Source organism: Periophthalmus magnuspinnatus, chromosome 16 (genome assembly GCF_009829125.3).
Source record: "Periophthalmus magnuspinnatus isolate fPerMag1 chromosome 16, fPerMag1.2.pri, whole genome shotgun sequence".
NCBI classification, from domain to species: domain Eukaryota; kingdom Metazoa; phylum Chordata; class Actinopteri; order Gobiiformes; family Gobiidae; genus Periophthalmus; species Periophthalmus magnuspinnatus.
This window is the reverse complement of record NC_047141.1, coordinates 30,530,744-30,555,309: the sequence shown is the minus strand read 5'-3', so window position 1 is coordinate 30,555,309 and position 24,566 is coordinate 30,530,744. Positions and strand designations below refer to the sequence as shown.

The 24,566-nt window shown below is 42.4% G+C and overlaps 9 non-coding genes across 9 annotated transcripts; 8 read left to right on the top strand and 1 right to left on the bottom strand.

The window, feature by feature from the left end:
* Nucleotides 1–7,002: 7,002 nt before the first annotated feature.
* trnae-cuc (transfer RNA glutamic acid (anticodon CUC)) lies at nt 7,003–7,074 on the top strand. Its single transcript has one exon. It is a non-coding gene; the product is annotated as a tRNA-Glu (tRNA).
* Nucleotides 7,075–8,235: 1,161 nt separating this feature from the next.
* Nucleotides 8,236–8,341, top strand: LOC117384496 (U6 spliceosomal RNA). Its single transcript, XR_004542485.1, has one exon. It is a non-coding gene; the product is annotated as a U6 spliceosomal RNA (small nuclear RNA).
* A 77-nt stretch (nt 8,342–8,418) lies between these two features.
* Nucleotides 8,419–8,501, top strand: trnal-cag (transfer RNA leucine (anticodon CAG)). The gene has a single exon. It is a non-coding gene; the product is annotated as a tRNA-Leu (tRNA).
* Nucleotides 8,502–8,570: 69 nt separating this feature from the next.
* trnag-gcc (transfer RNA glycine (anticodon GCC)) lies at nt 8,571–8,641 on the bottom strand. The gene has a single exon. It is a non-coding gene; the product is annotated as a tRNA-Gly (tRNA).
* A 1,505-nt stretch (nt 8,642–10,146) lies between these two features.
* LOC117384505 (U6 spliceosomal RNA) lies at nt 10,147–10,252 on the top strand. Its single transcript, XR_004542493.1, has one exon. It is a non-coding gene; the product is annotated as a U6 spliceosomal RNA (small nuclear RNA).
* Nucleotides 10,253–11,978: 1,726 nt separating this feature from the next.
* On the top strand, nt 11,979–12,050 carry trnae-cuc (transfer RNA glutamic acid (anticodon CUC)). The gene has a single exon. It is a non-coding gene; the product is annotated as a tRNA-Glu (tRNA).
* Nucleotides 12,051–12,192: 142 nt separating this feature from the next.
* On the top strand, nt 12,193–12,265 carry trnak-uuu (transfer RNA lysine (anticodon UUU)). Its single transcript has one exon. It is a non-coding gene; the product is annotated as a tRNA-Lys (tRNA).
* A 692-nt stretch (nt 12,266–12,957) lies between these two features.
* LOC117384499 (U6 spliceosomal RNA) lies at nt 12,958–13,063 on the top strand. Its single transcript, XR_004542488.1, has one exon. It is a non-coding gene; the product is annotated as a U6 spliceosomal RNA (small nuclear RNA).
* Nucleotides 13,064–13,140: 77 nt separating this feature from the next.
* Nucleotides 13,141–13,223, top strand: trnal-cag (transfer RNA leucine (anticodon CAG)). The gene has a single exon. It is a non-coding gene; the product is annotated as a tRNA-Leu (tRNA).
* Nucleotides 13,224–24,566: the final 11,343 nt, after the last annotated feature.

Genomic DNA, 24,566 nt, shown 5'->3' with positions numbered 1-24,566 from the left:
CGGGTCCTCGAGGGTTCATGGGAGTATGCCCAACCAGTCCACATGTGTTTTGTGGATCTGGAGAAGGCATTCGACCGTGTCCCTCGTGGTGTCCTTTGGGGGGTGCTCTGGGAGTATGGGGTCCGGGGCTCTTTGCTAAGGGCTGTCCGGTCCCTGTATGACCGGAGCAGGAGCTGTGTTCGCATTGCCGGCAGTAAGTCAGACCTGTTCCCAGTGCATGTTGGACTCCGCCAGGGCTGCCCTTTGTCACCGGTTCTGTTCATTATATTTATGGACAGAATTTCTAGGCGCAGCCAGGGGCCGGAGGGGGCCTGGTTTGGGAACCACAGGATTTCATCTCTGCTGTTTGCAGATGATGTTGTCCTGATGGCTTCTTCGAGCCAGGACCTGCAGCAGGCACTGGGGCGGTTTGCAGCCGAGTGTGAAGCGGCTGGGATGAGAATCAGCTCCTCCAAATCCGAGGCCATGGTTCTCGACCGGAAAAGGGTGGTTTGCTCTCTCCGGGTGGGTGGTGAGTCTCTGCCCCAAGTGGAGGAGTTCAAGTATCTCGGGGTCTTGTTCACGAGTGAGGGAAGGATGGAGCGTGAGATTGACAGGCGGATCGGTGCAGCGTCTGCAGTGATGCGGTCGCTGTATCGGTCCGTTGTGGTAAAGAAGGAGCTGAGCCGGAAGGCGAAGCTCTCGATTTACCGGTCAATCTACGTTCCTACCCTCACCTATGGTCATGAGCTTTGGGTAATGACCGAAAGGACAAGATCGCGGATACAAGCGGCTGAAATGGGCTTCCTCCGCAGAGTGGCCGGGCGCACCCTTAGGGATAGGGTGAGGAGCTTGGTCACACGGGAGGAGCTCGGAGTAGAGCCGCTGCTCCTACACGTTGAGAGGAACCAGCTGAGGTGGCTCGGGCATCTGCTCAGGATGCCTCCTGGACGCCTCCCTAGGGAGGTGTTCTGGGCATGTCCCACCGGGAGGAGGCCCCGGGGAAGACCCAGGACACGCTGGAGGGACTATGTCTCTCGGCTGGCCTGGGAACGCCTTGGGGTCCCACCGGAGGAGCTGGAGGACGTGTCCGGGGTGAGAGAAGTCTGGGAGTCCCTGCTTAGACTGCTGCCCCCGCGACCCGGCCCCGGATAAGCGGAAGAAAATGGATGGATGGATGGATGGATATATATATATATATATATATATATATATATATATATATATATATATATATATATATATATATATATATATATATATATATATATATATATATATATATATATATATATATATATATATATATATGTATGTATGTATATATGTTAAAAATATGAATAATTTTTACATCTGTTTTTGTAAGTGAACATTTATGTCGGTCTTGAGAGTGACTTTATCTAATCCTACACAAAAACTTGAAATGCCAAAAACTTCAAATTTTAGACAGAGTTGAAGTTTTCTGACACATACAAAATGTATCCCATTATCCCCTGACCTCAGTTTTCTGGAAAAGTTTTCAAACTGCCTTTTTTAACAGATAAGGGATGTTGTGAGAAAAATGGGGAACTAAAAACTTCAGCTTCAGAGTTAAGCCTTTCCACAAAATGTGGTGTCTTTGGCAGTAACTGAAATGAAATAGTGGGAAATGTCAAAATGGATAAAAGGGGCGTTTAAGTGTTTAAATGTTTTATTTATTGTAAGTATTTTATGTCTCAGTAAAAATGAAGAATTACCAAAATAAACAGAAACAGTTAGAAAATAATCAGTGAAACATATGAACCAATAGTCACAAGACACAAGCAGAGCACACAGCGCCCCCTGTCCTCTTACTCTACAACTCTACATGTGGTGAGTGATTTGTGGTGGTCTGTCCCAGGGCAGCTGTGGCTACAATAGAAGCTTACCACCACAGAGCATGGAGTGAATGAATAATATGTAAAGCTGTGTGTCTATAAGAGACTGTAATGTAGGTCTGTCACCAAATCACTATATCCACTTTTCGTTCAATATATGAAATATATATATAAAAGCTGGGAGAAGAGATTTTGTGGCTCAATATTTCTCCAGTTTATACAATTTCTTTGTAGTACAACAAAAATATCCCAAATCTCATCATTTACAGTTACATTTGGGCTATAAAAGGTGAATAAGTGACTATTTCTATTATTGAGCAGTAATAGTGCATTATCTGTTGCAGCTCAGGCCTTTAATGCTACTGCTTATTTAAAATGGTTTATTAGAATCATTTTACACTGTTATTATTATTGTGTCAGTGGCATAAAATTGTTATAATATTATCATTTATCGTAGTACCTCTGTGTACCAATATATTGAGCTGTAATCAAATGCATTAATGACAAAAAAATATAAAGGTTTGACAACATCCTGCTCTTACATTCTAAAATACTAAATAGATGACAATGATCACAAATACTGTTGTGTGACACTATTTTTGTACATTTATTGTTGTGGAAAAATACTACACAAATTCTAGGTGAAAAAATACAAAAAGGTTTATTCTTAGTTATAGCAGATATGGACAGGGCCCAGACCTGCCCCAGCCACAGACTGGCAGCCTTCTGGTGTCAAGTCTCCCTCCAGAGCATCTGAGCTCAACACATCAAAGCCATGAGTGCACTTAGGCAGGTAGAACAACACAGTTTCCTGCGCCATGGGGACAGAGCCTTTGCACACGCGCTCTGGGTCTCTGCAACGACATACAAGAATATTTTCTCCACAACATCAGTATACTTAAATTTCCACCACATTGTGGTTGGTTCACTGTGTGGTTGTTTTTGTCTTGAAGGTGTTGTCAGATAATACCTGTTTTCTCACAATTCAATTTTGTGAGAATGTTATATATATATATATATATATATATATATATATATATATATATATATATATATATATATATATATATATATATATATATATATATATATATATATATATATGGGGGGGGGTGCGTGTGTGTGTGTGGGGGAGGGGGGGGGGGCACACCTGCACACACCCTCACAGCTGTGTCAGAGCGTTGCTATGGTGATGTGCAGTAGTAGTAGTAGTAGTTTCTCGCGGGGGGGGTGTGTGTGTGTGTGGGGGGGGGGGGGGGTTGCTATGGTGATGTGCATCAGCATCGGATTCTAGAATCCTAAAAGTTTATAAGGGGCTGTACGGCACAGACTTGGCTCATTTCTCGACTAGTCAGCGAACTGAAAGCACCTTTTCCCGTCAGCTCCTGACTTTACACAGCATTAGTTCAAAACTCCTCCAAAACTCCTCAGCTTCCTAAACAGATTTTTGAGTACTACAGGTGAATATGATTGTTGCATTTGTTTATGCACATACACGTTGACTTAGTGCAAACTGTTAACCATGATCTGAAGTGTACCAAAGACGTGAACGCAAATTTCTCAGATATTTCTTTGCCATATCAATTTTAACTTTGTTGACAGTGTTGTGAGCACATTTTTAGACTGGTTTTAGGAATTTCATAGCAGTACATTTCATTAAAATTCATTTAGTTTACAGTAATCTAGTGTTTACTGCAGAAAGTTGAGATCAAAATGTGAACTAAAGCTACAATTGTAGCCTGGTTTAACTTAACTTAAACTTGAATAACCTACTATTTCTTCTATTTTAGAACGATTTTTGTTATATTTAGAATTTGACAATTATGTAAATGAACAGTAACACATCTTGAAGTGTAGTTGATTGCAGGCCCTTTACTGTCTTATGTACAAGATACAGCTTAGATTCACTTTTTATAACTTTAATCATGAACGACATGTGCATACTACTACAAGTTTGACCTTAAAACAACACAAAACACATCAACATCGTCTTTACTTTAAACACAGTATTAAAATGCATTTGTTTCCATTGCAGATTCACCTCTGTCTGTCGCTCAAAGAGCCCAACATGGCCTCCTTCAACCTGAGGTTAGAGATCATGTCTCTCCTGAGTGCCCCGCGAGAGAATGAACTCATCCCAGAAATGGGCCATACTGAGTCCACCACAGAGCTGGACCACTGGTTGGACATCGAGGACTTTCTCAAAGCTGAGGTGGACCGTGATTTCCGGTCCCCATGTCCTCCAGAACCAAACCCTGTACCTGACTATGTTCAGGTACCACTGGCCGAACCCGAGGTGGTAGAAGACCGCCTGCTTGACGTCTTCTGCGCTACTAAATACCCTCTATCTTATCCATGGGTAGACCATAATGAGGATGAAGACGCCTGGTTGGACCGTATTATCCCTACGCCTGGCGATGAGGAGGAGGACATACGTACAGAGGACAGTCCACCTACTGCTCCACCTACTGCTGTGTCCATGGACCCTACTCCATTGTTTGACGTCCCTCCTCCCAAGTCTCTGCACTGTCGAGGGACGAGAAAACGTAAAAGTTCTGATGATGAGGGTCCTGAGTCCAAACGCCCTGCCCTCTCTTCTGTGTCCATGAGACCCAACCCTGTGTCCATGGACCCTGGATTTGATGTCCTTGACTCTATGCTTAAGGCCATCTCTTCTGTGTCCATGAGCCTCAACCCTGTGTCCATGGACCCCGCTCCCGTGTCTGTGGACCTCACGCCTGTGTCCATGGACCCCACTCCTGTGTCCATGGACCCTACTCCTGTGTTTGACGTCCCTCCTCCCAAGTCTCCGCACTGTCGAGGGACAAGAAAACGTAAAATTTCTCATGATGAGGGTCCTGGGTCCAAACGCCCGGCCCTCTCTTCTGTGTCCATGAGCCCCAACCCTGTGTCCATGGACCCCGCTCCTGTGTCTGTGGACGCTGGATTTGACGTCCTTGACTTTATGTTTAAGGCCATCTGTTCTCTGCCCAATCCTGTATCCGTGGACCCTCCTGTGTCCATCGACCCTTCTCCTGTGTCCGTGGACCCCACTCCTCTGTCCATCGACCCTCCTCCTGTGTCCGTGGACCCTACTGTTGTGTTTGAGACCCCTGGATTTGAGGTCCTGGACTTTATGTTTGAGGAGCCTCGCTCTTTGGTTGAGGCCCATGATACTGCGTTGGAGCCCACAGATTCCATACTTCACACCCCTCCTCTCCACCGGCTGGACTCTGCGTTTTCTAGACCCTTGACAGCCAAACTTACAGAGTCAAAGCGTCCAGCCCCTGCTCCTGCATCCATGGGCCCCACACCTCTTGCTGAGGCCCCCACAGCCCCTGCTCCTGCATCCATGGGCCCCACACCTCTTGCTGAGGCCCCCACAGCCCCTGCTCCTGCATCCATGGGCCCCACACCTCTTGCTGAGGCCCCCACAGCCCCTGCTCCTGCATCCATGGGCCCCACACCTCTTGCTGAGGCCCCCACAGCCTTTTCTGTTTTCAAAAAGCATCAGTGGGAGAAGGTCAAGACTGAGCTCCGGACCAAAAACACGATGGTCCTGAACGCTGTGCTGCAAAAAAGAGTAAGTCTGAAACAAGTCTTTTCTATGTTCTTCCTATAAAATGCCTTTGCTAATGCTAACATGCTAATACAAAATAATTCAAAGTGCTGAAGAGCCTTATGTAAAACTTAATTTGATGAGTGAAAGATTATTACAATCAGGCTTAACCTAAAGACAAATGCTAAAGGCGCTGTACCTGATTTTCACTGTCCAAAAACAAGAAAAACAGAACTAATTCATTTGAAACCGTTTGCAGCAATCCAAAGTTATTCCTCACTTACCTTATACTTTCTGAACATCCTAATTATTCACCACGATGAATTTATACCCGCTTTTCAGTTTCGCCATCACATTTACAACAACTAGCATGTGTACTGTGTACTTCCTGATTAACAGACAATATAATGCTTTATAATTAGATGCAGATAGATAAGTAGACAGCAGACTTATTTTGACCTCAAGATCTGCTCAAACAATTTATCCGTATGAATTTTGCTCTAATACATGAAAATGATCAGGTACGGGGCCTTTAAAGTGGAACTAAACACTTATGCCAGGAGTGTGTGATCACAAACACCTCTCTGCAGGAGCGAGGTTTGAAGTGTGCACTCCTGTTTGACCAATCACACTGTTCCTTTTACCCTCAGCTTCTGTTTGTGGTTGTGGGCGGAGTTTATGTGCTTAGTCCCACTTTCAAAGTTCATTGACTGCAAAACTTGGAGGGACCAGAAATGCATGAAATGATATTAACAAATGTATGTGCTTGTGTTCTCCACAGTGGGAGCGTCTACCTGAGGGTGTAAAAGGCCGGTACGTCGCTCAGGCTGTAAAAATAGGAATGATCCTTCAGCAGAGGAGGTCTGCCTCTCACAGTTCTAACCGGCCTCAGACTTCCAACAACAAGAAGCAGAGGACGTAAACACACAGAGACCATCTTTACCTTTGATGAGCATTAAAAACAATAAAAATTTGTTTGAGTCTATTTTTGTATAATTATGACGTATTAGGGTTGTCAATAGTATCAAAACTCAGATACTGATGCTAAAACTAGTATTGAAACTAGATACTCATTTGTGTAGGTATCTAAAAATGTCACATTCACATGACAGAAATGAATCTTTCCTGAAAAGCTTTAGAATGATCTTGAGCTGTATCAGAACAAGTATAAGACCACACACTACGACCACGATGGAACCACCAACTGGATGACACAGATATAAAGCCACATGGGAACAGAAAAGAAACTACTATGATTTAATGTTGAAAATTACATTTTATTGTCTAAAGAAAGAGTGTTTTTTAATTATCATTGTAGTATTGGAGTCAGTATTGAGTATCAAATCTGTCAGGAGCAGTGGGCATTCATCTGAAGAGTTTGACCTACGTTTGGTCAGAAGGACTACTTCAATTCAGTTCAATACAGATCACACTATACAAAGGAAAAGTACAATAAAACACCAAGATATCCTGTGTAGCTAGTATTAAATGCCAGGGAGAAAAGGTGGGCTTTCAATCTAGTCTTAAACTTCAATTCAATTTCAATTCAATTCAATTTCAATTCAATTCATTTATTTTTGTAACGCCCAAAATCACAACAACAGTGTCTCCCTGATGGTCTAGTGGCTAGGATTCGGCGCTCTCACCGCCGCGGCCCGGGTTCGATTCCCGGTCAGGGAAGTGCAGTGTTTCTAAGTTGCTTAGGACATTGCCAAATCAGTTGTGCAGCTGAAGGCTTGTGCATTTTTTTTTCATCCTATGGAATGCAAATCCCTTTTGTTGAGAGCCTGGATAGCTCAGTCAGTAGAGTATCAGACTTTTTATCTGAGGGCAAAATCTCTGTATTCTGCGTGAAAAACATCCTGGACAAATTTATTTTCAGTGGAGTTTGAAACTTAGGAAAGAGTTTCTGGTATAGCTCCACAGGTACAGTGAACCATATGAGATTTATTCCCAAACCTCACTGCACTGTGCAGGACCATAGTCAGATGGGTGTCAGGTATGACTTTGGTACCAGATTCGATCCAACCTTTTAGCCTAAAAAGCTTGTGTATTTTTTGGTCCTGGGTAGCTCAGTCGGTAGAGCATCAGACTTTTAATCTGAGGGTCCAGGGTTCAAGTCCCTGTTCAGGCAGCTTGTCCATTATATGAGCAAAAGGAAAGATAGGGAAAGTGCTGTCTCTACTGGCATGTTGTTAAGCTTTAAAGAGAACTTTGTATACTGCACAACCAAGGCACAAGACCACAGTCACATGGGAAAAACACCAGACTTCTACTGTGATGATCCAGGATACAAGTCCTCATTCAAGTGATTCTAACATTATGTGAGCAAAAGCGTGGAAAACTGCATGGACAAATTGGTCTGAAGCTTAGGAAAAAGCAAAAGATGAAGTTTAAATCTATCAACTGAAAAAAGCGTAAGAGTGAAGATGTTTCGCTGCTCATCCAAGCCGCTTCTTCAGTTCTGGTCAGATTGCCCATGGGCACTGCCTTATATTAATCTGAAGGGAGGGGCTAACTACACTGAAACTGTAAACATCTATTGTCTCCAGTTTCAGCTGAAGCTACCCTATTCAGCTCTTAGCGCCAGAGCAAGGAGGAAGTTAAATGTGAAACCAGACCGGTCAACGCTGCATAAGTAAGAAGGGGAGCAACGGCAAGGGCTCAAGCACTTGGCCACCTCGACACAGTACACACAGATGTGGGACATATTCACACGCAATGTATCGTCATCTGTACACATGGATTTCTTTGGTCCAGGATGTGAGGTTCCATACACCGTGAGTGTGGGAGCAGCGCCTCAAAGGTGCTTTTTAAACATTGTTGGAACACTCTGCAGTTGTGTTAGTTCGCTAACACATATACTAAAATTGGAACGATACAGAGAAGATTAGCATGGCCCCTGCGCAAGGATGACACGCAAACTCGTGAAGCGTTCCTCATTTTCTGGCAAATCCTGAATGAATTCATGTTGTTTTTCTGTGTCACTGTCCCGTGGAACAACAAAGTGTCACTGTGGACCGTGTCAGGATGGCCGAGCGGTCTAAGGCGCTGCGTTCAGGTTGCAGTCTCCCCTGGAGGCGTGGGTTCAAATCCCACTTCTGACATCGACCTTTTGACAGAATTATTTACATTCTACATAAGTCAACAAAGAATGGATTCACCATGACTTGCGCTGCATTGGCCGGGAATCGAACCCGGGCCTCCCGCGTGGCAGGCAAGAATTCTTCCACTGAACCACCAATGCCTGCTTGGGAAGGTTTTTAAGACCCTTAAAATTGTTGGTCTAGTCCAGGGGTCGGCAACCTTTAACATGCAAAGAGCCATTTGGACCCACTTTCCACGAAAAAAATAAAACACTGGGAGCTGCAAATAGTTTGACATCTAAAATGAAGACAACACTGTGTATAATAATAATAATGTAACGGAATAATGTCGGTTTTATTTTCACGGACAAGCCTTCTACGCGTGGCAGATAAATATGGCAAAAATAAGTTAAGTGCATAAAAAATACAACCCACCACACCGCTGCATCAGAGGGAGCCCTGTGCTGATTATGTGATTATGTCTACTCTGCTCCGCAGTTTCTTTCAAAAAACTCTAAAGGCATATCCTTTAATCCCAGGTGCTTATTCTCCATGTGCCAAAGTAGTGTTGAGGGTTTCATTGCCTCATTTGCGACAGCTGAGCGACAAAAACCTGTAGCGACAAACCCAGATTTTAAGTAGGACTCCTGGTGTTGTCTGTTAAATTGATCGTTCTTTTTCTTAGAGGTCGTCTCCTCTTCTGGTTCCTCAGTTGGCCTTTTCTCCTTTGTTAAAAACCTCTCCAAAGACTTTTGTTTTGGCTCATTTTCACTCGCTTGTGGCTCTACTTTTGAGCGACGTGTCTGATGTGTTATACGTGATACGTCATCGCGGAGACAAGAGCAGATAATAAACTTGCCACTACATCAAATAGATTTCTGTGGCAATTTCCAGCAGGATTTTCATGATACATCTACGGACGAGCTTATTAGTGTGTCATTAGGGACGGGCCAAAGTTGCTCCTGACCCCTGTGCGCACAGCGTCTGAAAATCAGGGCTCTTTACGCAGGACTGTGAGCTGTGTCTGTGAGACGTGAGCCATGTTTGTTTTTAACATTGTTCCACGAGTGTGACACTTATTTTGAGCAACGAAAAATAAGAAAATATAATTTTATTTTAAGATCATAATAATCTTCCAATTTAAACTAGCACAAGAAAGAGCTAACACAAATAAAATACACTTCAATTAAATACTTAAAATTTATTTTCCCAAGTCACGCAGAGCCGCAGTATGAGGCTGAAAGAGCCGCATGCGGCTCCGGAGCCGCGGGTTGCCGACCCCTGGTCTAGTCACATTATGGCATTGAGAATAGGTGCACATGGATGACAGTAAGAGAGACCAGAGAGCAGCAACACAGATGCCAGAGCAAGGAAGAAGTTGAACGTGAACCCAGACTGGTCAACACTGCATAAGTAAGAAGGGGAGCAACAGCAAGGGCTGCGAAGAGGATGGGCATCAAACCTACACATGCGGCGTGAAATAGATTAGCAGTCCATCGCCTCAAGCACTTGGCCACCTCGATGTAGTGCACACAGATGTGGGACATATTCATGTGCAACGTAGCTGTACACATGGATTTCTTTGGTCCAGGATGTGAGGTTCCATACACCGTGAGAGCAGCACCTCAAAGGTGCTTTTTAAACATTGTTGGTACACTCTGCAGTTGTGTTACTTCGCTAACACTTATACTAAAATTGGAACGATACAGAGAAGATTAGCATGGCCCCTGCGCAAGTATGACACTCAAACTCGTGAAACGTTCCTCATTTTCCTTGAAGAATTCATCATCAAGTAAGAGGTGGAATGTGAAACACAGACTGGTGAATGCTGCAAAAGCAGCCGCATAAAGGGGACATATTCACGGCCAGCGCATCGTCGTCTGTACACATAGATTTCTTTGGTCTAGGATGTTAGGTTCCACACACCGTGAGCAAGGGAGTATTGCCTCAAAAATGTTTTTTAAACATTGCAAAAGATGAGATTTAAATCTATCAACTCGACAAATCGTTGTAAGAGTGAAGACGTTTCGCTGCTCATCCAAGCCGCTTCTTCAGTTCTGGTCAGATTGCCGATGGCCAATGCCTTATATCTATCTGAAGGGAGGGGCTAACTACACTGAAACTGTAAACATCTATTGTCTCCAGTTTCAGCTGAAACTACCCTAGCCAGCTCTTAGCAAGCCTGCTATTGTTCTCATTGTTCTGGGTCTGAGGATGGAGTTATAGATGGGGGAGAGGTCTTTCACACCTTTACACAAAGGTCTCATAAAATAAAGGGAATGTTAAATGGTCAAGGTCCACAGTGAATTTAGATTTGGAATATAATTTTATCTTTCAAAATAGTTCTCATTTCTATGATGAAAGCCTGGTGTCCCATATCAGAGGAGACAACTTTAGCAGAGGATGGTTTCGATCCATCGACCTCTGGGTTATGGGCCCAGCACGCTTCCTCTGCGCCACTCTGCTCTTCTTAGCTTGTGTGTTTGTGTGGGAGTAAAAATCTACTAACATAGAATTAGGAGGTCAGCGTCTTCTGCATTAAATATGTGTGGGCAAAAGGGGGAACAACGAGGAAAGGAGCGCCTACCAGGTAAGCACACGCTTTACACTTTGCAAGTCTGCTGAAAGACACTCCAGATGAGACTCCTTTCTATAATAATTACCTCCTGTGCAACATCTGAAGAGCCAGGATTAGCAGGGGAAGGTTTCAATTCATCACCCTCTGGTTTAAGGGTCCAGCATGCTTCCACTGCAACACTCTGCTGATTGGTTGAGTTGAGTTTATTCTTATTTAAATGACTTTTTATTTTTATTCTTAATTCTATCCTGTGGTTGTGGCATCTGTTAACTAAGAGAATTTCCCTTCGGGGATCAATAAAAGTGATTCTGATTCTGATTCTGAAACAGGGACTCAAACCTGTTAACATAAAATTAGGAGCCTTGTGCATTCAGTTTCTGGGCATTCGTACACATAGCAGACAAAATTAGCCTTAAAATGTCTAATCATAGATCTGTTTTAAGAAATCAGCCACTTGGATTGAAGTATATATGCATTTTTTTTACTACATGTACAGTACACTACAATTACCATTGTGGGGAGAAGAATTCATTGGCCGGGAATCGAACCCGTATCCACTGCTTGGGAAGCAGCGATGCTCACCACTATACCACCAATGCACTCTCAATAATAAATCATTAAAAATAACGTACGTAATGTGCGTATCGTACGCTCAAAGACAGCGGTGGAAGTGCGGTCCGTGGTGTAGGCCTGTCCCACTTCAGCGAGACGGCGGCTACACTGAGGAGGGCAGATTCTCGACCGGAACCTTCAAACTACACTTTGAAGAGTACTTCGAAGGGACCCTTCAAAGGGTGCATTTGGCGAATTGGGACACGGCCTATGTCTTTACAGAATGCACACTTTTATCTTCTAAATTTTTCCAAACACCACACCGATGAATCAATAGTACTGTCTAATAAATGCAGCTGAGCAGTGTCTCCCTGATGGTCTAGTGGCTAGGATTCGGCGCTCTCACCGCCGCGGCCCGGGTTCGATTCCCGGTCAGGGAAGTGCAGTGTTTCTAAGTTAATTAGGACATTGCCAAATCAGTTGTGCAGGTGAAGGCTTTTGCATTCCATCCCATGGAATGCAAATCCCTTTTGTCCCTTGTATTTTTTGATCCATTCTTCATTAAATTCTCTCATGTTAAGGGCCTGGGTAGCTCAGTGGGTAGAGCATCAGACTTTTAATCTGAGGGTCCAGGGTTCAAGTCCCTGTTCAGGCAACTTGTCCATTATATGAGCAAAAGGAAAGATAGAGAAAGTGCTGTGTTAAACTTTAAAGAGAACTTTGTATACTGCGCAGCCAAGGCACAAGACCACAGTCACATGGGAGGCAGTTGGAAAAACACCAGACTTCTACTGTGACGATCCAGGATACAAGTCCTCATTCAAGTGATTCTAACATTATGTGAGCAAAAGCGTGGAAAACTGCATGGACAAATTGGTCTGAAGCTTAGGAAAAAGCAAAAGATGAAGTTTAAATCTATCCACTGAAAAAAGCGTTGTAAGAGTGAAGATGTTTCGCTGCTCATCCAAGCCGCTTCTTCAGTTCTGGTCAGATTGCCCATGGGCACTGCCTTATATCTATCTGAAGGGAGGGGCTAACTACACTGAAACTGTCTCCAGTTTCAGCTGAAGCTACCCTATTCAGCTCTTAGCGCCAGAGCAAGGAGGAAGTTAAATGTGAAACCAGACCGGTCAACGCTGCATAAGTAAGAAGGGGAGCAACGGCAAGGGCTCAAGCACTTGGCCACCTCGACACAGTACACACAGATGTGGGACATATTCACACGCAATGTATCGTCATCTGTACACATGGATTTCTTTGGTCCAGGATGTGAGGTTCCATACACCGTGAGTGTGGGAGCAGCGCCTCAAAGGTGCTTTTTAAACATTGTTGGAACACTCTGCAGTTGTGTTAGTTCGCTAACACATATACTAAAATTGGAACGATACAGAGAAGATTAGCATGGCCCCTGTGCAAGGATGACACGCAAACTCGTGAAGCGTTCCTCATTTTCTGGCAAATCCTGAATGAATTCATGTTGTTTTTCTGTGTCACTGTCCCGTGGAACAACAAAGTGTCACTGTGGACCGTGTCAGGATGGCCGAGCGGTCTAAGGCGCTGCGTTCAGGTCGCAGTCTCCCCTGGAGGCATGGGTTCGAATCTCACTTCTGACATCGACCTTTTGACAGAATTATTTACATTCTACATAAGTCAACAAAGAATGGATTCACTACCAAGACTTGCGCTGCATTGGCCGGGAATCGACTGACTGTTGCCCTAGAGGGAGTAGATGTAGCAAAGGGGACCCAGGGCTGGTCTGTGGGCAGGGGAGGTGATGTGGGGCTGTCACAGACAGGTTCAAGGCCTGTGACGAGGGCCCTGGGGGAAGTGACACTGGAGATGAATCCTTCACTGGGGAAGGTGGTGGTGATGCTGATTTGTTCTCTTGGGGAGGTGGTGGTGCTGCTGAATCCTTCGCTGGGGGAGATGGTTGTGCTGCTGGTGGTGACTCCTTCGCTGGAGTAGATGGTGGTTGTAGTTGTGGTGCTGCTGGTGGTGCTGACACATTGGCTCAGTCTCTGGTTGGCGCAGAAGGAATTCTTCTCTCATTCCTCTTTTCTCTCACTGGCCCAGGACCATGTTCTGGCCGGTGCCTCAGAGCGTGGAGGAGGATATCCGTCAGCACTCTTACTCCACCTCTGCTCAGGTGGGGCCCATTTCCGTTGAACAGGTCGTCTCGTTTCCAGAATAGATCAAAGTTCTCAAAGTAGTGCTAAGTGCTGTCCTCTGAGTGCACATGTGTTGAACAGCCATGTGTTCAGCTGAAGCAGCCGGGTAAATTTGTTCATCTTCCTTCTGTCTATGTTAGGAAGACGTCCACTGATGAAAGTCTTAACCTCCACTTTATCAAGCTCCTCAAATAATTTAATGAAATCCCTTTTCAAGATTTCAGTCTGTTCCATTCTGGTGTCAACTGCACCCACGTGCACAATCAGCTGTTTAACATGACTAAACATGCAGCTAAACCCTTGAACATTCTTCCTGAAGATGTGAGACAGGCCTCTACTTTGACAATGTTTAAATCCAGGCTCAAAACTGTTCTGTTTATCTGTGCATACGACTGAAAGGTTTTTATTCTGCACTCTTCTCTTTTAATGTTAATTTTATGATTATTTGTGATTATTTATGTTTTTATTTGTCTGATTTTAATGTCTCTCTTATTCTGTAAAGCACTTTGAATTACTTTGTGTAAAAATTGTGCTATACAAATAAACTTGCCTTACCTTAACTCTTCGGTGTGTTGACAAACCTTTTGGCAGGAGTTTTGTAATCTCAGAAACGGTGTGTTGCACATCTCTGACAGCACCGTCTCCTAACAGCAGCGTGTCTCTGACCCTGACGTTTGGCACAGATCTCCTGTCTGCCTGTGATCTTTTGTCAACTTCATTGTTCTTGGTTTGTGACAAAAATCCATTTTCTGTTTTTATTTTAACATCAGTCTGTGACAGTGGTAAAAATCTGTAAGTTGTATTTTGGGTGATGTAACTATATTAGCTTTGTCTCTTGTCACTTGTTGCGTTGGTTTGGCATTCTTGTCTTTACAAAGTTTTGGAAAAGACACTGTATCACTCAGGTTTAAGAAGAAAGTAGCCGTTTTTTCAGCCTCTTCTCTGAAAGTAACTGTGGGCTTCTTACCACTGGAGGTCACAGGGAGCGTCCGGTGAAGTCCTCTTTCAGATTCTAAAACAAATACCTCTGCTTGTGGCTCATTAATTTGTTGATAGTTCTGACAGTGTTCACAGAAAAAAATCCTTTTGTTTCTTCTCCTGGACATGTTGCTGGCTCATCAGAATTTTTATTTAAAAAATGCAAAAATGGTGTAAAAGTCTTGGTTTACTTAAATGAAAATCATAACTAAACACATTTTCCAGCAATGGAAAAATTAAAATGATTAAAAAGCAAAGTAAAGAAGGAAGCAGCAGGCGCAAGCAAGATCTGCGTCTGCACACTTCAGAAGAACTCTTCAGAAACATATGTGAATGAAACAAAACACAACACCAGGGATGGTTTTGAGAAAGGAACAGCATTATAACATGACTTACAGTTCACAAGATTCAGTTTGTGTAAAGCAGGAGTTTTAAACCAGATCTGAACATTTTAAAAGTGACACGTTTACACAGAAAATAATCATTTAAAAAAGTTTAAATTTATAAAAACACAAGATATTGATGAAAATGAGGAACACTTCAGAACAGTAACACCAGCCTCCAGCTTTCAGAGCTTTACTCTCTATTTTGAAGTGGAACAAACACTTTTCCTTAATGTTGAGTTCTTTTTATGCAGAAAAAGCAAATATGACACATTTAGAACCAAATGGAAATATTTGATACAAACAAATGATTTTTTTTACTCAAACAATCCTTGGTCCATCTAAGTTTTCTTTAAATGCAAATGTCAAAAGCAGTTTTAGCATTTCTCAAACATGCAAGAGTAAAAAAAAGACCAACTTAAACAACTCCCTGTGTGTTACTGTCATGATCCTGCATTATCTGTCTCCCTGTGTGCTTTCCCCTCCCTCACCTGTTTGAGCCTGGAGCTGGGCGGAGTTCCTGGCTCCTCCCGTGCGCACCTGGAGCGCATCAGCGCAATTACTCCCACCTGCTGCGGAGTATAAGTGGAGCCAGGACTAGACACTCGGCGTGAGATCGTTGTCGTTCCTGCATTTCTACATCCTGTTTCGGTGCCGGGTCCTACGCGTGTCTTCACCCTGCTTGCTGGACTGTCCCTGCTCCGACCCTGCGCCGACCCTGCTCCGACCCTGCTCCGACCCTGCTCCGACCCTGCTCTGACCCTGCTCTGACCCTGCTCTGACCCTGCTTCCCAGCCCTGGTACTGTCTTGGCTTATCTCTGCACTCCACGTTACTGGACCCTGGTTTGCACTCTGCTCCCTGCCCTGGTGCTGCCCGCATCGTTGTCTCCGCTGCACTCTATGCTCCGCTCCTGGATCCTGGCCCACACCTGGCTTCCTGCTCACCACCAGATCAACCCTCAGTTCTGTATTTTGTGTCACAAACTGTAAATAAACCCTGTAGATCTGCCCCGAGTCTGCACTCTTTGGTCCGCTACACCCACCGTTACGACAGTTACTGAGGAAGAAGATAATGATTCCAGTAGAACATGACTGAAACTCAGACCCCATGTGACTGAACCCTACTGACCCTGAACCCATCTGACCTCTGATAGACAGAAGTAAAATACTCCCTCTTTAATACCCATAGAAGTCAAATACCCCCCTCTTTAATACCCATACCGTCTCGTCTCTTTCACCAGAGTCACAGAGGAACCTTCTCCCCACAGTATAAACCCAGAGAACAGAGGCTCAGAGAAGGACGAGGAGAAGGTCCAGAGGTGGAACAGTTCTCCATTAGAGGAGACCACATAGAAGGACAGAGCTCCAGCCTCAGAGTCCAGGAAAATGCCCACTCTGCCCACTCTGGCTCCTTCATCAGAGGACACGTCCCCTGTACCAAAGGACACGCCCCCTCTCTCTAAACAATGGGAGAGGGGGAGTCGTGTTCCTATTCTGTTGTGATAGACCCAATACCCTCCATCAGCACCGATACACAGACTCCAGGACTGATCATTGTTTCCAAACACACTCTCCCGTCCACTCCGTCTGATCCCTCTGTAACTCACCGCTATAGAGACCTCCCCGCTAATAATAATAATAATAATAATACAATTTATAACGCACTTTACATTTGAACAACAAATCTCAGAGTGCTACAGTGCAAAAAAGACATTAAAGACAGAAGACAATTAAAATCAGTGTGTCAGTTAAAATCAAAGCAATAAAACAATAGCCGGTGTTTATCTGTAGGCCAAGGTAAAAAGGTAAGTTTTTAGTCCTCTTTTAAAAGCATCCACCATCTGTGGAGCCCTGAGATGGTCTGGGAGGGCGTTCCACAGACGGGGAGCAGCCACTGAGAAGGCTCTGTCGCCCATGGTCTTGAGCCGTGTCCTGGGCATGACCAGACGGTGCTGTTGGCCTGACCGAGTCTTAGTGGAGGTGTGTGGTGTGAGCAGTTCAGTGAGGTGGGGGCCGCACCGTGGAGACAGTGATGGGTGTGCAAGAGGACTTTGTATTGAATGCGGAAGTGAATGGGGAGCCAGTGCAGAGAGTGAAGAATGGGGGTGATGAGCTCGTGTTTACGCACCCTCATCAGGACCCTGGCGGCGCTGTTTTGGACATACTGGAGCTTTTGAATGCTCCTGCCAGAGATCCCGATGAGGAGAGCGTTACAGTAGTCAAGCCTGGAAGAGACAGAGGCATGGACGAACTTCTCTGCAGCAGGGAGGGAGAGAGAAGAGCGAAGTTTGGAGATATTACGGAAGTGAAAGAAGGCAGTTTAGCAGATGGAGGTGACATGATTGTCAAAGGAGAGGTGGGGGTCAAATTTGACCCCCAGGTTTGTTACAGAGGAGAGAGGGGAATGTGTGTCCGAAAAATGAAACAGAGGTCCACCTCCCAGTAACAGCGCCCCTCAGGCCAGTGCAGCTCAGGACATGGGGGTGGTCGTATGTGAACCTGTCGTCATGATCTGGATACTCCTGCTCCTCCTCCACACGTGTCACAGTCCGATCGTCCTCAGACAGAAGGAGAAGTCTGTGAGCTGTGTTTAGGTCCAGAGAGAACTCACAGGAGTCTGAAACACAAAACATTTGATCTTATTATTTTGTTCTAATTGTCTCTACGTTTAGTGGGACGGTACTTCAATGGATGTGACTTCCTGATACGCCGCCATAACTAAACAGAGGTGGGTTTTTGACCATCATAGATCAGAATCTATCTTCCAACTCTACGGAAGATTTCAAACTGAATCATGTTATTAGAACATAAAACACATATATATATAATATATAAAATTTCTGACAAGATATAGATGTAACTTACTCAGTTTACATCTATATCTTACCAAGAAATCTAATAGATTTTTGGTCTTAAAAAACTTACTAGTTCATATGGGTTAAACAATATTTACTCAGGAATTGGAAATAAATTGTGTAAGTGTTTGAATGTAGAGTAATTTAGCTTTTTACTAATTTATTTATGTGTTTTTGGTTTGTCAGCCCCAACAGCATCATTAACAAACCAAAGACAATTGAAAGAATTGAAAATGTTGGAAATGAAAGTAGATTTTCAAAATGAGAAACAATGACTTCTTAAAAGAACAACTGGCAACAGGTCCTTTCATTTTTAAAAATGTTCATAATCATTCCAGAATATTCACTTGTGTTGTCTTGTGAAATATTAAAATTGGTTTGACAATCTGAGAGTCATCTGAAAATGGTGGTAAATATTCATTTGTATTTGTTTACATTACAGCTCTCAGGAAAACTGACCCAGGTTTCAGCTCCACTGGCTGCAGTCAGGTTTCTGATGAAGCAAATGACACTTCTGACACAGAAGCAGAAAGTGTCAATGCAATATCATCAGAAAATGATACTGAGAATTCATCAGCTGATGAACAAAAGAAGAAAAGAAGAATGAAGAAGAGAAGAGTCACTGTCACTGAAATTGTATTGTCAGAGAGGTAAGGTTTTACTTTATACTTACTTTATTTAACCATGTCACTTCTGAGCCAAGGCAGGGTTGGACATTGGGCATTTGTGGCATTTCTCCACTGTGCAATCTTCCAAACAACCAAATCCACATGACCATGATGGTTTTAAATTGAGGTTAAATGCAAATTGTATTGACTCTTTTCCCTGTGCATACCAACATACTGAACTCTAAATGATCTATCCATAACATAGACCTGCTGAACCCTATAAAATCTATTTGGCCTCATTACACATTATTCTAATAACAGCTATGCGATGTCTTCATCTTCACAAGTGTATAAACGTGGTTCCCCGCTATTTTTGCCCTGAAAATTGTGAAACATGTTTTTTGAACTCATCCAGTGAATAATTAGGGTGTTAGAATGTGGGTAAAGGAGATTTGAGTGTAGAACACTGCTATTTTAAATATTTTATCTTTTATTCTTTCCATTTTCTTATTTACACTTCAAAGTCCAAGAGAAGTGGTGGCCAGATACCAGAAGATTTTGAAGATATTCAAGCGAGGTGGCACCACGGCTCGGGCCTTCAAAAAATATGGGGTGGACTGTAGTACAGTTGTCATCACTGCTCCAATTGCCAAACTGTACATAGGCGCTCCAGAAAAGTACAAACAAATGATGCAGACTTACAGTAGAGCTGTGAAGCTGTCAGTGTTCACAGCCCAGTGTTCACTGGCTCTTTCTGAAGATGCTGAGGTAGAGCAAAAGGTCAAAACTCTGAAAGATTCAGGGAAGCTAATTCCTTTTAAACCTAAACAGTAGAATGTATTCATTCTTAAAAAATAGAGAGAATCTATAAGGTTCTGTGGCCTGTACAGTCGGTCTAATGCAGAATAAGCTCTTCTTTAGGTACCAGTGGTTGCCCTTACGAGCCTATACAGGAATGCAGGACAGTGAAGTAACTGAACAGGCCTATAGGGGCGACCACTGGTACCTAAAGAACACCTATTTGATAGGGTTTGAATTGTTTTTTTTGTTTTTTTTATGTGACCTCAAAACTGTAAAGGCACATTTATTGATAAGTTATATGTTTTTTTAAACATTTGATGGCCAGATTTTTGTTTTTAATCAAAGTTCTTTGAGACCTTTAAAAGAAGAGTTCACAAACGGAGTCGGGGTTGAAAGTTCATAATAAGATGTTTATAAGATGTTTAACAGACAAAACGGATTTCAATTGTTTATAAATGTTTCTGAAAAAATGTAACACACATCCAGATGTTTTGTATCCATGTTGCTTGGCTTGCTTTTTCAAGGACAGTTGATTCCCACCTCTGTTGAAGTTTAAAATTCAGGGGGAAATGGGTCATGACACTCGGGGCTTAGATAATGTCTAGTACAGTACCTTAACAAATAGCAACCACAGGGATAACATTATATTTTATATGTTTGTGTTGGTATAACATGCATAATACGCCCCTCAGACGCATCCCTCCCATGTGATTCAGAAAAGATTTAACCACAGCATTATACAGTTTTTAAGAGTGTTTTTACAGTCCATCCATGAGTGCGCTGTATTTCATTGCCTTGTTTAAGGATTGCTCATCAGGCCTATTTTCTTCCTCTGTGTGCGTGTGATAAGACTCATTGTCATATCCATGGATGTTGTTTAGGGTTAGGGTTAGTTTGGATGTCGGCCAAGTCGTCAATGGCTTCACCTCATCCCAAAAAAGCAGAGTTACAAAGGGCTTCACAACAAAGTAAAAAAAACACAATACATAAAAATAAGGAAAAATAAAATGCAAAACAGAGAAATGCAAAGAAAAGATGCACACATAAAACCGGACAATTTATAAAAAGGCCTGGCAATAAGTGAGTTTTACAGAGTAATTTAAACATGATAATGATGGCACAAGCCTTATCTCTTCAGGTAGATTGTTTCAAATCTGACTTTGGAACAGCTCCAGAGACCTGCCTGAGGATGTGAGGATGTGAGGCTGCACGAGGGCTCACAGGCAGGGGCGGCGCTGCACATTTTTGGTTGGAGTTATGCAGGTGCTAAGTTCTTTGATGGTGGCGCTGACTTAACATGTTCATTTATCGTCTTATATGGCTGCGAGCGCATCCTCTCGATCTAACCATGTCTGCTTGGCTGTTTTAAACAAGTTTAAATGTAGTTAGCCCCTGTGGTGATTCAGGAAACATAATATGGACTTTTTTATTGTACTTTCATGTTGTATACTCTCTGGTTGCTAATAAACTGTGTAAATGAAAATTGGTGCTTTAAAAGTTATAAGTAAAATCTTAAATCAATTCTAAAACACCCAGGCGGCCAGTGAAGGGAAACTACAGTAAAAACATACTGTGAAACATCCCAGGCAAAGCAACACAGGGGGTGACCTTCAACCATATATATATATATATATATATATATATATATATATATATATATATATATATATATATATATATATATATATTATATAATATGTTGAAGGTCACCCCCTGTGTTGCTTTGCCTGGGATGTTTCACAGTATGTTTTTACTGTAGTTTCCCTTCACTGGCCGCCTGGGTGTTTTAGAATTGATTTTAAGATTTTACTTATAACTTTTAAAGCACCAATTTTCATTTACACAGTTTATTAGCAACCAGAGAGTATACAACATGAAAGTACAATAAAAAAGTCCATATTATGTTTCCTGAATCACCACAGGGGCTAACTACATTTAAACTTGTTTAAAACAGCCAAGCAGACATGGTAGATCGAGAGGATGCGCTCGCAGCCATATAAGACGATAAATGAACATGTTAAGTCAGCGCCACCATCAAAGAACTTAGCACCTGCATAACTCCAACCAAAAATGTGCAGCGCCGCCCCTGCCTGTGAGCCCTCGTGCAGCCTCACATCCTCACATCCTCAGGCAGGTCTCTGGAGCTGTTCCAAAGTCAGATTTGAAACAATCTACCTGAAGAGATAAGGCTTGTGCCATCATTATCATGTTTTAAATTACTCTGTAAAACTCACTTATTGCCAGGCCTTTTTATAAATTGTCCGGTTTTATGTGTGCATCTTTTCTTTGCATTTCTCTGTTTTGCATTTTATTTTTCCTTATTTTTATGTATTGTGTTTTTTTTACTTTGTTGTGAAGCCCTTTGTAACTCTGCTTTTTTGGGATGAGGTGAAGCCATTGACGACTTGGCCGACATCCAAACTAACCCTAACCCTAAACAACATCCATGGATATGACAATGAGTCTTATCACACGCACACAGAGGAAGAAAATAGGCCTGATGAGCAATCCTTAAACAAGGCAATGAAATACAGCGCACTCATGGATGGACTGTAAAAACACTCTTAAAAACTGTATAATGCTGTGGTTAAATCTTTTCTGAATCACATGGGAGGGATGCGTCTGAGGGGCGTATTATGCATGTTATACCAACACAAACATATAAAATATAATGTTATCCTGTGGTTGCTATTTGTTAAGGTACTGTACTAGACATTATCTAAGCCCCGAGTGTCATGACCCATTTCCCCCTGAATTTTAACTTCAACAGAGGTGGGAATCAACTGTCCTTGAAAAAGCAAGCCAAGCAACATGGATACAAAACATCTGGATGTGTGTTACATTTTTTCAGAACATTTATAAACAATTGAAATCCGTTTTGTCTGTTAAACATCTTATAAACATCTTATTATGAACTTTCAACCCCGACTCCGTTTGTGAACTCTTCTTTTAAAGGTCTCAAAGAACTTTGATTAAAAACAAAAATCTGGCCATCAAATGTTTAAAAAAACATATAACTTATCAATAAATGTGCCTTTACAGTTTTGAGGTCACATAAAAAAACAAAAAAACATTCAAACCCTATCAAATAGGTGTTCTTTAGGTACCAGTGGTCGCCCCTATAGGCCTGTTCAGTTACTTCACTGTCCTGCATTCCTGTATAGGCTCGTAAGGGCAACCACTGGTACCTAAAGAAGAGCTTATTCTGCATTAGACCGACTGTACAGGCCACAGAACCTTATAGATTCTCTCTATTTTTTAAGAATGAATACATTCTACTGTTTAGGTTTAAAAGGAATTAGCTTCCCTGAATCTTTCAGAGTTTTGACCTTTTGCTCTACCTCAGCATCTTCAGAAAGAGCCAGTGAACACTGGGCTGTGAACACTGACAGCTTCACAGCTCTACTGTAAGTCTGCATCATTTGTTTGTACTTTTCTGGAGCGCCTATGTACAGTTTGGCAATTGGAGCAGTGATGACAACTGTACTACAGTCCACCCCATATTTTTTGAAGGCCCGAGCCGTGGTGCCACCTCGCTTGAATATCTTCAAAATCTTCTGGTATCTGGCCACCACTTCTCTTGGACTTTGAAGTGTAAATAAGAAAATGGAAAGAATAAAAGATAAAATATTTAAAATAGCAGTGTTCTACACTCAAATCTCCTTTACCCACATTCTAACACCCTAATTATTCACTGGATGAGTTCAAAAACATGTTTCACAATTTTCAGGGCAAAAATAGCGGGGAACCACGTTTATACACTTGTGAAGATGAAGACATCGCATAGCTGTTATTAGAATAATGTGTAATGAGGCCAAATAGATTTTATAGGGTTCAGCAGGTCTATGTTATGGATAGATCATTTAGAGTTCAGTATGTTGGTATGCACAGGGAAAAGAGTCAATACAATTTGCATTTAACCTCAATTTAAAACCATCATGGTCATGTGGATTTGGTTGTTTGGAAGATTGCACAGTGGAGAAATGCCACAAATGCCCAATGTCCAACCCTGCCTTGGCTCAGAAGTGACATGGTTAAATAAAGTAAGTATAAAGTAAAACCTTACCTCTCTGACAATACAATTTCAGTGACAGTGACTCTTCTCTTCTTCATTCTTCTTTTCTTCTTTTGTTCATCAGCTGATGAATTCTCAGTATCATTTTCTGATGATATTGCATTGACACTTTCTGCTTCTGTGTCAGAAGTGTCATTTGCTTCATCAGAAACCTGACTGCAGCCAGTGGAGCTGAAACCTGGGTCAGTTTTCCTGAGAGCTGTAATGTAAACAAATACAAATGAATATTTACCACCATTTTCAGATGACTCTCAGATTGTCAAACCAATTTTAATATTTCACAAGACAACACAAGTGAATATTCTGGAATGATTATGAACATTTTTAAAAATGAAAGGACCTGTTGCCAGTTGTTCTTTTAAGAAGTCATTGTTTCTCATTTTGAAGATCTACTTTCATTTCCAACATTTTCAATTCTTTCAATTGTCTTTGGTTTGTTAATGATGCTGTTGGGGCTGACAAACCAAAACACATAAATAAATTAGTAAAAAGCTAAATTACTCTACATTCAAACACTTACACAATTTATTTCCAATTCCTGAGTAAATATTGTTTAACCCATATGAACTAGTAAGTTTTTTTAAGACCAAAAATCTATTAGATTTCTTGGTAAGATATAGATGTAAACCGAGTAAGTTACATCTATATCTTGTCAGAAATTTTATATATTATATATATATGTGTTTTATGTTCTAATAACATGATTCAGTTTGAAATCTTCCGTAGAGTTGGAAGATAGATTCTGATCTATGATGGTCAAAAACCCACCTCTGTTTAGTTATGGCGGCGTATCAGGAAGTCACATCCATTGAAGTACCGTCCCACTAAACGTAGAGACAATTAGAACAAAATAATAAGATCAATGTTTTGTGTTTCAGACTCCTGTGAGTTTCTCTCTGGACCTAAACACAGCTCACAGACTTCTCTTCTGTCTGAGGACGATCGGACTGTGACCGTGTGGAGGAGGAGCAGGAGTATCCAGATCATGACGACAGGTTCACATACGACCACCCCCATGTCCTGAGCTGCCTGGGCCTGAGGGGGCGCTGTTACTGGGAGGTGGACCTCTGTTTTCATTTTTCGGACA